Source organism: Lithobates pipiens, unplaced genomic scaffold, assembly GCF_037356315.1.
Source record: "Lithobates pipiens isolate NorthernLeopardFrog02 unplaced genomic scaffold, aLitPip1_a1.2 Scaffold_30, whole genome shotgun sequence".
Classification (NCBI taxonomy): Eukaryota; Metazoa; Chordata; class Amphibia; order Anura; family Ranidae; genus Lithobates; species Lithobates pipiens.
This window is the reverse complement of record NW_027507791.1, coordinates 117,901,865-117,916,084: the sequence shown is the minus strand read 5'-3', so window position 1 is coordinate 117,916,084 and position 14,220 is coordinate 117,901,865. Positions and strand designations below refer to the sequence as shown.

The window sequence follows — 14,220 nt, the reverse complement described above, 5'->3', positions numbered from 1 at the left end:
CACATGTAGCACCAAAACATCTGGTGCCCTGTCCAAACAAGCGAACCTGTGTACTTCTGAACGCACCCTGTTCCAAAGCATACCCGGTACCCCGATCCATCTGACCTGAGCTTCCTGTCTCGGGATGCCCAACTGCATACCGTTCGGCCAAACATCAGCTCGTCTAGCCCCGCAGTAAACGTATGAGTGGCCCAGGATCCAAACTAGGCCAACCTCTCCACTTGTGAACAAGAAAATGACAACACAAAACAGTAAGTTCCCCCCCAAAACCAAACACTAAAATAAAAGCCTGAAAACCCATTTTAGACCTAAATCTTTAAAAAATATGGGTGAATATAAAGCTTAAATCCCACCTACCAATGTGCTTAACTGCTTCATAAATGAGACCGGCCCTGGAAGCCTTTGTGGCCGCCCCTATTCAGAAAGAATGGGAGGCATTGATTTTTGGATCGTAGCCGGCCGCTGTCAAACATTTTTAAAATACGGCTATAAATTGGAACCTAGACAAGGACGACCCATCTCTATGTATCAGAAATGAGCCTATGAACCCAGGACGCATGTCCCGGAAAGATTCCACCGCTCTTACCAGACAAATGTGTGACTCCGTAATCCGGAACACTTCCAGTCACATGCCCTTACCAGTCTGATCAGTTTTTGACCGTTTTATCCATATTCTGACCAAATCCTGTAAATAATCCAGATCTCCCACCAGCAGCCCCCCTTGAGACCGTTTCGAAGGGCTGACTAGCTCGCTTATCCGTAACGTTCCAAAGAAAGCTAGTGCAAAGGCCACGCTGAATAGAGCACATTCATACTCTGAGCTGCAAATGTTACTCAGATGCGAAAATAGGCCATGTAGCATGTCAAAGAAAACTGGGCACCACCCATCCCTCTTTTTATGTGCTCTCCTGTACCCCTTTACTGCTTGTTTCACCCAAAAATCCTTAGTATAGTCCCATTGCACTTGTAATTTGAAAAGAAAGGCCAAACCTGCCAACTTCAGATCGATGGCAGCTGCCGAGATACCCCTCTCCAATCCCATATTAATAAAATAGAGAACAGCATGGCCTGTGCAAGCAAGTCTGTACAAGCATGCTAACCATTCTTGCCATACCTTGGAGTAGGCATGTCAAGTAGCCTTACTCATGGAGCGTTGAATCCACTGCACTGCGTTCCAAAGGCAATGTTCCACATCCAGTCGGAACAGGTGACCCCGTGCTGCTCCGCATCTGGTGCCAACTCCTGGAATCTGTCCCACTGAAAATGAGACAAAGCGTCAGCCCATGTGTTATCAACCCCTGGAAAGTGCACAGTGTAAATGAAAACATTCAATTGCAAGCAGTGCAGTACCAAATGTCTCAGCAACGTGACCACCAGCACGGACGTTGTCGACAATCGGTTAACCACCTGGATGAGCCCAAGGTTGTCACAATTAAGCCTTACCTTCAAGTCCTGGAAGGATTCCCCCATGTATTTCCATTGCTACTACAATCGGAAACAGTTCCAGGAGGACTAGGTTCTTCCAGAACCCAGTCTCCCCCCCCCAAGCTGAGGGCCAACAGGCAGTGCTCCATTTTCCCAGAAAGAAGGCCCCATAGCCCGTGGAGCCTGCAGCATCTGTGAACTATTCCAGATCGCAATTGCTGATGGGACCCGACATCCACAGAGCGCGCCCATTAAACATCTCCAGGAAGTCCTGCCACACCTGCAAATCCTCTCTGTACTTACTGTTGAGACTCACAAAGTGCATCGGGGCCTTGACTCCAGCAGTTGCTGCCGACAGCCGGCGGCAAAAAACCCTACCCATGGGAATTATTCCCCAACAATGATTGTAACTGCCGCAATTGTAACTTGGGCTTTCCAATGGTCCCACACACTTCTGCCTTGAGAATTTCCAGCTTGTCCATCGGCAATCAGCATTCCATTCCAATCGAATCCACTTCAATTCCCAGGAAAACAATGTTAGACGTGGGGCCCTCAGTTTTTTACGTTGCTAACAGGCACCCGGAAACGTTCCACTATTCATTGCAATGTCCCCAACAGGATGCCGCAAATGTTGGAACACGGTGAGCCAATGCATAGGAAGTCATCCAGATAGTGAATGACCAAGTTGATCCCGAAGACTTCCCATACTACCCATTCCAAAAAGGAGCTGAATGTTTAGAAGAAAGCACATGAGATGTAGCATCCCATTGGGAGACAATGCCCCATTCCATGTACAGCCCAGCAGATGGAAAATGTCTGGATGAACTGGCAAAAGCCGGAAAGATGATTCAATATCCGCCTTTGCCATCAGTAACCCCTGCCCATAACAATGAACCCATGATATTGCTGCATCAAAAGAAGTATATGTTACCACATACTCCTCCAGAGCAAAGGAATCATTGATTGACTCTTTGGAAAGGAAAGGTGGTGAATCAATCTGAACTTGTTTGGCTCTTTTTTGGGAACTACGCTCAATGGAGATACCACCAGGTCTGGAAGAGGAACCGTTTTAAAAGGGCCAGAAATTTGCCCCAGCTTTACTTCTTTTCCAAGTTTTTCCAAAACCACCGTCGGATGCAGCAGGGCTGAACACAAATTCTTCGCTATGGGTGGGGCGACCACTCGAAACCAATCGAGAAACCTGATTCTAACAACTGAGCCGATTTCCAGTCTGGGTACCTACTGAGGAAAGGAAGCATCCTTTCACCCCCACTGGCATCGTCCCTCTTACTCGCAGGCTCTCTGCCATGCCCCTTCCCTCTTCTGAAGCTCTTTGACAGTGCATGAGATCCCCTGCAGCAAGAGCATGTGTGCTTGAAGCGACAGTTTGCCCCAAAATTACACGTGCCCTTGTTGAACTGCCCCATCTTTTTTCGGATGGTTGTCCTGAGGCTGTGGTACCTCCGACCCTTGCCTGAAAAAACTGATTAGGAGCCTGCGCCGCTGTCATAAGCTTCATCCACAGGCTAATATCCTTGTGGTCCCAGAGCAGTGACGTACCGCAGCCATGCCACACTGTCATAGGTGCAGTATGCCTTGCTAATGGCTTCTAAATATATGAACAATGCCGAGCAGTGTTCGGGGGCCTTTCCCCCACCACTAGGGATGAGCCGAACACCCCCCGGTTCGGTTCGCACCAGAACTTTCGAACGGACCCCAAATTCGAACGAACTTTAGAACCCCATTGAAGTATATGTGACTCGAACGTTCGAAATTAAAAGTGATAATTTTAACGGCTAATATGCAAGATACTGTCCTAAAAAGGGTTTGGGGACCTGGCTCCTGCCCCAGGGGACATGGGTCAATGCCTAAAATGTTTTTAAAAATGGCCGTTTTGGCGGGAGCACTGATTTTAATGACGATTAAAGTGAAAAAAAAAGTGAAATATTCCTTTAAATATGGTGCCTGGGGGGTGTCTGTAGTATGCCTGTGAAGTGCCACGTGTTTCCCGTGTTTAGAACAGTCCCTGCACAAAATGACATTAAACGGAAATAACACCATTTAAAACTGCTTGCGGTTTTAATGTTATATCTGGTTCCTGCAATATGGTTGAAAATCATTGAGAAAAATGGCATGGGTAGCCCTCCCTGCTCATTACCAGCCTATTTGGGTCTTGTATGCATATTAAGGGGAACCCTGTACCCATATTAAAAAAAGGAAATGCGTGTGGCCCCCAGGCCCTATATACTTAGAACAGCAGTATACAGGCGGTGCAAACAAGACAGGGACTGTATAGGTTTGTTGTGTTAAGTTGAATCTGTTTGTAATTTTCAACTGGTACATTTTTAAAGTGTAGCTCCAGTTAAAAAAACAATTTTTAAGCTTTTTGGAAAACATAGGGAAGGGTTATCACCCCTGTATAATTTGTTTTGTCGTCCATCTTTTTTCATCTCACTTGCTGTTGTCTCCTTCCCTTTGCAAGTAGGAGATGTTTGTAAATTGGATGTTTGAAAGTAGGGGCCTGCCCTATATGCTCTGCAGAAATGGTGGAACAAGGTGTTGGTTTTGCCACAACATTGTAAGCCCTGAAAGTGACTCTTGGTGGGCGCAGGAGCGCCCTACTGTGAACGATTATATCAAGAATTGTAATTACATGCCATTGTTGAACAGTGGTAGAAAAATTGACCTTTGGTGGTTGTGGTGCTGGTGCCACAACACTATAAGTCCTCACCGTTACTCTGGGTGGGCACAGGAAGGGGCCCTCCTGTGAAATATTATATCAAGAATTGTAATTACATGTCCCTGTTAAACAGGGGCAGAAAAATTTGGCCTTAGGCACTGCTGCTGGTGCCACCACACTGCAACCTGTCCCATATACTCTAGTTTTATTGCAGGATTTAGCCCTGCTGCAAAGCATTGCATCAAAAATTTTAATTAAACGCCCCTGTTAAACAGGGGCAGACTAATTGGGCCTTAGGCACTGGTGCTGGTGCCACCACACCGCAAACCTCTTCCATATACTCTAGTTTTATTGCAGGAATTAGCCCTGCTGCAAAGCATTGCATCAAAAATTGTACTTAAACGCCCCTGTTAAACAGGGGCAGAAAAATTGGGCCTTAGGCACTGGTGCTGGTGCCACCACACTGCAACCTCTCCCATATACTCTTGTTTGATTGCAGGAATTAGCCCTGCTGCAAAGCATTGCATCAAAAATTGTACTTAAACGCCCCTGTTAAACAGGGGCAGAAAAATTGGGCTGATGGCATCACCCAGAACCAGAAATGTTCTTCCAACATATCAGCGGAGGAGGAAGAGGATAGACAATCAACATAACAGGACAGTCACTCAGCATCAGCATAGGCAGTCTTGAAGGGATGTGATATTTCAAAAAAAATTATTCTGTTACATCAGCTTCAGGTGCTTAGTAGCTGTGGGTGATCCAAGACTGATTCATCTTGATGAAGGTCAGTCGATCAACTGATTCGGTGGACAGGTGCACCCTGTGATCGGTAACAAAGCCACCAGCAGCACTGAAGGTGCGTTCCGAAAGAACGCTGGATGCAGGACAGGCCAGTAGCTCAATTGCATACTGTGCAAGCTCTGGCCAGTGATCCATCCTCAAGACCCAGTAAGCCAGAGGATTTTCGGTGGGAAAGGTGTCCAAGTCTGACCTAGGTATTCCTGCACCATGTAAATCAGACGCTGGCGATGGGTGCTGGAACCGATCATACCTTGGGGCTGCGGACTAAAAAATTGTCTGAAAGCATCAGACGGCCACCTTCTCCACCGCTCCTTCTGACCGATGCCTCAGCAACACGTTGTCCAGGACCAGGAGTTTGTAACCTCCCAGTCTCTGGGAACGCGTTGCACAGACCTTTCTGCAAGGCCTCCCGGAGATGTCTCATCCTCTGCTCCCTCTGCGATGGCAAGATAAGGTCGGCAACCTTACCCTTGTACCGTGGATCAAGGAGAGTGGCCAGCCAGTAATGGTCCCTCTCCTTGATCCGAAGAATACGAGGATCCTTCCGCAGGCTTTGCAGGATCAGGGAGGCCATGCAGCGTAGGTTAGCTGAGGCATTCGGTCCGGAATCCTCTGGGTCACTAAGGACAACATGATCCGCAGCTACCTCCTCCCAGCCACGTACAAGTCCACGTGTTTCTTGGGACTGTAAATCATCCCTACAAGACTGCTGCTGCTGCTGCTGCTGATGCTGAGTGCCAGCCTCCACCTCCATGCTGACACAATCATCCTCCTCCTCCTCTTCCTCCTCCTCATCCTCTTCCTGTGTGATGGGTGGCACAGCAGGAACACTGTCTGGATAAAGGGGGCCTTGAGAGGCAAGGAAGTCCTCCTCTTCCTGCCTCTGTTTTGCCTCAAGTGCCCTGTCCATTATTCCACGCAGCGTATGCTCCAAGAGGTGGACAAGAGGTACAGTGTCACTGATGCATGCACTGTCACTGCTCACCATCCTTGTGGCCTCCTCAAACGGTGACAGGACAGTGCATGCATCCCTGATCATGCCCCACTGGCGTGGTGAGAAAAAACTGAGCTCCCCTGACCCTGTCCTGGTGCCGTAGTCGCACAGGTACTCATTGATGGCCCTCTGCAGCGTGTGCAGCCACTGCAGCATGGCCAAAGTTGAGTTCCATCTGGTGGGCATGTCACATATAAGGCGGTTCTTGGGCAGGTTCAACTCCTTTTGGAGCTCAGCCAGCCGAGCACATGCATTAAATGATCGGCGGAAATGCACACAGACTTTCCTGGCCTGCTTCAGGACATCCTGTAAGCCGGGGTACCTGCCCAAGAACCGCTGCACCACCAGGTTAAGGACGTGAGCTACACAGGGCACATGGGTCAGTTGTCCCTGTCGGAGGGCGGAGAGGAGGTTGGTGCCATTGTCACAAACCACCATTCCTGGCTTAAGCTGGCGTAGCGTCAACCACCTCTCGGCCTGCCCCTGCAGAGCTGACAAAACATCCACCCCAGTGTGGCTCCTGTCCCCCAAACAAACCAGCGCAAGCACGGCATGGCATCGTTTTGCCTGCGTACTTGCGTAGCCCCTGGAACGCCTACGAAGCACCGCTGGTTCTGAGGACAGAGCACTGGAAGAGGCCATGGAGGAAGAAGAAGAGGAGGGGGTGGAGGAGAGAGGTGTGTCACAACCAATAGTAGCATTTTGGAGGCGTGGTGGCGGAACAACCTCCAACACTACTGCACCTTGTCCTGCATCCTTCCCAGCAGCCAGAAGAGTGACCCAATGGGCCGTGAAAGACAGGTAACATCCCTGTCCATGCTTGCTGGACCATGAGTCAGCGGTAATATGCACCTTACCGCTGACCGCCCTGTCCAGCGAGGCAAGGACATTGCCTTCCACATGCCGGTAGAGAGCCGGAATTGCCTTCCGTGAGAAAAAGTGGTGTTTGGGGACCTGCCACTGAGGAACCGCACATTGTACAAACTCACGGAAGGGGGCCGAGTTTACCAACTGAAAAGGCAGCAGTTGAAGTGCTAGCAATTTAGCCAAGCTAGCATTCAACCACTGGGCATGTGGATGGCTGGGAGTGAACTTCTTTCGCCGGTCCAGCAGCTGGGGCAGGGACATTTGCCTGCTATAATCGGACGTGGGTGTACCGCTAGCAGAGTTCCCGGAAGCACTTGGCTGTGACACACCTAATTCTACCCCTTCATTCCTCTCAGAGCAGGTTTCAGAGAGGACTGAAGGTCTAGTGGGGTTGGAGATGCCAGCTGATGAGGAGCAAGGAGAGGTCCGCTTTGTTCTTTGGTGTGGGTCTTTGAGGTACGCTTGCCAACGAGCTGCATGGCAGGTCAACATATGTCTGGTCAAGCATGTGGTGCCCAAGCGGCTGATGTTTTGGCCACGCGAGATACGCTTGAGACATATGTTGCAAATAGCAGCGGTGCGATCTGATGCACTTGTCTCAAAAAAGGCCCACACCAAAGAACTTTTAGAATAACGCGCAGAGGCAGCGCCCTGCACAGGCGGAGCTCTACGGTGTGATTCAGTCGGTGTGCTGCCCCTAAGCTGGCCCCCAGAGGGCATCCTGCCTCGTAGGACATGTGCCTCCTCCTCCTCCTCCTCCTCTCTCCTTCCAGGCACCCACGTGGAGTCAGTGCCCTCCTCATCCCCTCCCTCTTCATTGACTGCCAGATTGCTGTCCTTCTTGAGCATCCCCTCTCTCTGCGTTCACGCTACTGCCTTCCTCTAGCTGAGTGTCATCATCAGAGCCCACAAAACACTGGGCATCCTCCTGGAGCATGTACCCAACACTGTGCTCAAAGAGTTCAGGAGACTCCTCAGGAGGACGTGGTGGGTCTAGGGAAGGAATCACTGATGATGACATTGAGAGGATGGAAGACGATGCGTTGGCAGCTGCTTTGCTAGTACCCTGAGACTGGGTGAGAGAGGATGAGGAGGATGAAGAGGGCTTGGTCATCCACTCTACCAAGTCGTTGGCATGTTGCGGCTCAGGGCGGCACAGTGGTGTAGTGGTTAGCACTCTCACCTAGCAGTAAAAAGGGTCGCTGGTTCAAATCCCAACCATGACTCTACCTGCCTGGAGTTTGCATGTTCTCCCTGTGCCTGCGTGGGTTTCCTCTGGGTACTCCGGTTTCCTCCCACACTCCAAAGACATGCAGGTAAGTTAATTGGCTTCTGTCCAAAATTGGCCCTAGTATATGAATGGGGACCTTGGATTGTGGGCTCCTTGAGGGTAGGGACCAATGTGAGTGTGCAATGTACAGGCATAGGGGTAGACACTCGCTCAGGTTGAACTGGATGGACTAGTGTCTTTATTCAACCTTACTAACTATGAAACTAACTATGAAACTATGTCCAGCTGCCGAAAAGAAGGACAAGCGTGTCCCATGGCCACGTGCTGATGACAATGCACCGCGTCCACGACCAGCACTGTTGTCTCTAGACACAGAGCCTGCTTGCCCTCTTTTATCGGCTCGCACCTGTCTGCCTCTCCTTGCTGGCCTTCCAGACATGGTAATGGCCTGAAGGGAGTTGGGTAAAAAAGCAGTTGGGTAGTGTATATTGTGCTAGAGGCACACAACATCCACTAACTCCTGCAGATGCCTTTATTATAGAACACCAGAGATAAAGGGGTATATACAGATGTATACTGTGCTGTGCTGGAGGCACACACAGCTTCCAATAACTCCTGCAGATGGCAAGTGGTCTCAAATAGAGAAGAGCTATGTAGGTGGATATAGTGGTATGTACTGGGTACAGAGCACGCAGACAGCATGCACAAGCTCCTAACACTACTGACTGCAAGCTCTATTATAAAAGATAGATCACTAGCTATATAGGTGAGGTGAATATAGCGGTGTATACTGCGGTCAGGGCATGCAGACAACAACCACTACACAACAACAAGATCGAAAATCGGCCGAAAACGATCGGTGTGTACTGTGTTGAAGGTACACAGAACACCCACTGCTTCAGACGCCAACACACTACACAAGGCCGCCGCGCTGGCGGCCTTATATAGTGTGGGGCGTGCACTACACAGCCTGAGCTATGATTGGCCACAGGCATCCTGCCTGTGGCCAATCATGGCTCTCCTCGCTGCTGGCGCTGCGATTGGCCAAGCATGCGGGGTCACAGTGCATGCTTGGTCAATCATGAGCCAGCAATGCACTGCGCCATCGCAGTGCATTGTGGGCCGTGAGCGCAACACGAATTTGGCGAGAACGGACCAAAATGTTCGGACTTCGCCGAACGGACGAACAGCCGATGTTCGAGTCGAACGTATGTTCGACTCGAACACGAAGCTCATCCCTACCCACCACACTTGCCGAGATGGCGAACGCCTGTATCCAGTTTGAAAAGGTACGAGGTTTCAGCCGATATCTGCGTTTTTCCTCGTCCTCCTTCTTGCTTTCTTCTGGCTTCAATGTGTCCAGATTGAATTTCTCTAGCGGAAATAATGTGAATATCTCTATATATTCCCCTTTCCAAATTTTTTCTTTTACCTTTGTTTTAAGATGGGCACCTAGGGGGGCCCTCAAAACAGACACAAACCTCACTTTTTGTGGAGTCCGCCAACCTGACCAAATCCGCTTTCTTCTCCCCTGCTTTTTTCCAGCTGTCAGGAGCCAAAACTCTGGCTGGTACGTTGGGAGGATCGACCACCACTGTCACTTTTCCCGCTGCCGGCTCAGATGAATTCACCCTGGCAGCGATTGCTGCCAGTGGTGTAGTTATTGTAGCATGATCCTTACCTTGTGGTGGGGCCCACGCCTGCTCTGGCGGAGAACTGTCCCCTGCAGGCCCATCCTACCCACAATTTGTCCTGCGTCCCTGGGCTATTCTGTGTGGGGGCCTAACACTGCCGGCCCCTGATGAACTACCCTCCCCTGGGGACCCCCACTTTCTACCCTGATCCAACAACTTTTCTAATAAAAAAAAAACAGATAAGGAAGAAGTACACTCACCGGGCTGCCCAGGACTGCTGCCACTCCGGAATCCACCTCTGACGGATGTCCCTAGTTCTCATCCCTTTCTGACCCAGACAGCTCTCACTCTGATCTGTCGCTGTTATCCTCCAGCCAAACGACCACTGGCTGCACCCCAGAGGGTCCTGCTCTGGTTGCCGGGGGTCTGCGTTGCTGTTCCTGTCCTTCTCTTCGCTCTGTCATGCCAGACCCGCTCTCTGCCCGCATCGATGGACTCCTGTTCCTTCTTCTGGTCTGGGCATCCATTGCTCACTCTCTGCCCTCGCTAACCACAGTCACAGCACTCCTCATGGTCCTCCCTCTGGTCATTGTAGGACTGCTGGCTGCCCTGACCACCTGGCCAGCACCCCAAGGCATGGTTCTCTCTCACTTGGCTGACTGGCTGTTCTGACCTCCTCCCACAGCCCTGGCCGCCTGTTCCTGGCATCTGCCACGAGCCGGGGAGCAGAGCCATGTGCTGTACTGGGCTCCCCGACTCCTGCGCTCTGGCCTCTGCTCCGTGTCTTTCTTAGGTCCCCCGCCTGGATCCCTGGGACTGCTGGTCCCTGGGGGGTGGATGTTCTCTCTCTCTTCTTTCCTGCTGTTGAAGACTCTGACCACCAGGAGAGGTGTCAGGGCTGAAACGCTCCGGTGTCCGTGGCCGCCGAGCATGTGGAGCAACTTGACCCCCCGTTTAGCGCCGCTCTCCCCTAGTTTATGATGGCTGCTACCTGTGCTGCTGCCGCTGCTCATAGCTGTGTTAATAATGCTTCCATCTGTGCCATTGCTGTCTGTATAGATATAGGAGAGAGAGCAGTGAGAGCATGTAGAATCTTTCTCTCTGCCGCTCTCTAATGACCTCACTAACCCGAGCGCCTCTCCTGCTCCGGCCACTCCCCTTTTCTTAAAGGGGACAAGTTTTTCTTCATAAAAGCATGACTGTGCAGTCCACACCTGTCCTGCTGTCCCTACACTGACCCTTGGACTAAACTGTGGACTTCTGTTGATGGTATGCAGACACAGGCTGGAATGAGGCCACTCTGAAGTACCAGTTCCACCTGGGAATTTCTGAATCCCTCAAAGACGAGTTGGCCAGGGTTGGGACCCCTCCTACACATGAGGATCTTATTCAATTAGCCATACAGCTAGATAGACGTCTACGGTAGCGACGGTCCAAATGGTCATGGACCTTCAGGCACACGTAGATGTTGCCTAAAGTTTCCACTCCATCCGTGCCCTCCAGTGCCTATACACCTGGAGGTCAAACCCATGCAAATTGGCCTAGTGCAATCTGCACTGACCCTTGATGAGAGATGCCATCATTGACAAGCTAACCCCTGCCTCTGTTGTGGAGGAAACGGACACTTTCTAAGTAATTGCCCCATAAGGCCCATTAAGCCACCTGCATACACTCCAGTATACTTCCAGGTCTCATCTCATCTTACTCTTTCCATCTCACTGCAGGTAGCAGAAGAAGAGGTCCAGCTCCTGGCCAAAATTGATTCTGGGGCATGTAGCTGCTTTCTGGATTTAACAGTGGCAAAGAACCTTGGTTTACCCCTTCTCTACAAAAGACAGAGACTGGAAGTTCATCTGGCAGATGGCTCAATGCCTAGTTCTGGTCCTGTCTCTCAAGAGACTGCTCCCCTCCTTGTTTCCACTCATGATGGCTATCAGGAATTCATATGCTTTGACCTCCCGTGTTCACCTATGTTTCTAGTCATCTTGGGAATTCCTTGGCTACAGGCGCATAATGCTCAGATAATGTCCTCTCCCTACTGCCATCAGCACTGCCTTGTTCCCAGACCCAAAGGTGTCATGAGTTGGCTGACAGTTCAACCTGCATCCACCAACAGTCAGAGTGAACCACCAATTTTCCAGAAGTTCCTGGAGGTCTTTGATAAAAGAGGGCGATGTTCTACCACCCCATCGGCCTTATGACTGTCCAATTGAATTGCTCCCAGGGGCCGAAATCCTGTTGGACTCATATTCTCTCTTTCCGAGATGGAGCGAGGAACTTTACAGCAATATATAGATGAGAATCTAGAAAAAAGCTTAATTCGTCCTTCTTCCTCTCCTGGCGGTGACAATATTTTCTTTGTCAAAAAGAAAGACAAGACTTTGAGACCATGTGTGGACTACAGGAAACGCAATAAAATTACTATCAAAAATCTCTACCCACTTCCTTTAGTCCCTGAACTCTTTCAGAGGTACTGTACTACTCAGATGTTTACCAAACTCGACCTACGGGAGGCCTACAACCTTGTCCGCATCCAAGAGGGTGACGAATGGAAAACAGCGTTCGGACATTTTGAGTATTTAATGATGCAATTTGGACTCTGTAAAGCCACAGACACGTTCCAACACTTTGTGAATGATATTTTCTGGGAATATCTAGACTACTCTGTTTTCATCTACCTGGATGACATCCCCATATTCTTGGCTACCTTTGGAGTTTCATCAAACCCATGTGAACACAGTATTGCACTCTTTAAGTAAGCATAGACTTTACATGAAAGCGGAAAAGTGTGATTTCGAGAAAAAATCAATACAGTTTCTAGGGCTGATCATCTCCAATGATGGGGTAGCTATGGACCCACAAAAGGTGCAAGCAATTCTGGACTGGCCAACTCCATTAGACAAAAAGGGTGTGCAAAGATTTGTGGGCTGTGCACATTTTTATAGGAAATTTATAAAGAACCTTTCGGCTATCATCTCACCTATAAATCAAGTAACCTGCCTGCATGCTCGTTTCCAGTGGTCTCCAGAAGCACAATCCACTTTTGGCAAACTAAAATCTTTATTTATCTCTGCACCAAGTCTACAACACCCTGATCCTGCTCTGCCCTACATCTTAGAGGTCAATGCCTCAGAAGTAGACACAGGGGCAGTACTATCACAGCGCCAGGAACTTCACCCTGTGGCCTTCTTCTCACGGGAAATGAGCCAGCCAGAGAGAAATTATGATGTGGGTGATCGAGAACTATTGGCCATTAAAACAACCTTGGAAGATTGAAGGTGAAGGTGCTACTCACCCTGTTATGATTTTTACAGATCACAGGAAGCTAGAATACCTTTGCACTGATAAACGCCTAAGACTCCGACAAGTTTGATGAGCTCTGTTCTTTTCTAGATTCAACTTCCACATCACCTACCACCCTAGGTCCAAGAATGGGAAAGCTGGCGCTCTTTCCTGGATGTTTCCCGATACTCAAGAAGAGACTGCTCCCAACACAATCTTGTCACCACAAAACTTTCTCTTTCTGTCACATACACACGATCGAATTGTCCGGCGGACTCGGTCCGCCGGACCACAGTCTGATCATGTGGACAATTCGATCGTGTGTGGGCTCCAGTGGACTTTTTCATCGTAAAGTCCGACGGACTTAGAAAGTAGTTTTGACTCAAAATTTGTCCACCGGACTTGGCTTTCAGCGGACAATCCGTTTGTCAGTGTGCTAGTCCAGCGGACTAAGAATGACGCATGCTCTGAAGCAAGTACGAGAAGGAAGCTATTGGCTACTGGCTATTGAACTTCCTTTTTCTAGTCCCGTCTATCATATAAATGTACTCACCGAGGCCAAGATGCAGAGAGCGGTTGCTGTTGCGACTCAGCGCAGACCACCCCTGAAGGTGGCACAGGGGGTGGTTGCACCAAGAGGCACAAGCTACCAGTAGGACAGTCCCTTGCTAGTAGATCAGCAGGTAGCTTGAGCAGAGCTGAAAGGTGATGTCCCGTGGGAAGGTTCAGAAGCAATGGTAGCAAGTCCGTAAGGCAAAGGCAGAATCCAGGAGACAGGCCAGGGGTCAAACACAGTCCAGATCAGAAGACAACAAGTACCAGGAACACTGAGACAGAAGGATAATCCAAGACAAGCCGGGGGTCGAACACAGGAGATAGCAGGTAAGTCCAGATGCAGGCTGAGGGTCAAACACATTCAGAAAGCGGGAGTCCAAGGTCAAGCCAGAGGTTGGGTCAGGAGAAGATCAGCGAGGTCGATGAGGCAATCCGGGTCACAACGGGTAATGCAGATCACAGGAACAGAAGTGGGAAACACAGGAAGCTGAAGACAAACCAGCAGTGTGTTTGGATGACCTCACTTCTTTTATAGGTCAGCGAGGGTTCACACCCTGTGTGTGTGCTTGTGTGCTTTAGTTTATTCCTATTGCACTCAGCTGTGCGCATCCTATGACAGTGCCCCCCCCCCCCCCCCGGGGGCAGCCTCCGGACGCCCAAGCTAGTCATCAATTCCGGATGTTGCTGATGGAATGTCTTTATTAATTTGGGTGCATGAAGGTTCTTGGATGGTTCCCAGGAGTTATCTTCT

The 14,220-nt window shown here is 49.9% G+C and overlaps 1 pseudogene; it reads right to left on the bottom strand.

The window, feature by feature from the left end:
• Positions 1 to 1,143: 1,143 nt before the first annotated feature.
• The window catches only part of LOC143942230 (uncharacterized), a 28,454-nt pseudogene continuing 15,377 nt past the window's right edge, over positions 1,144 to 14,220 (bottom strand).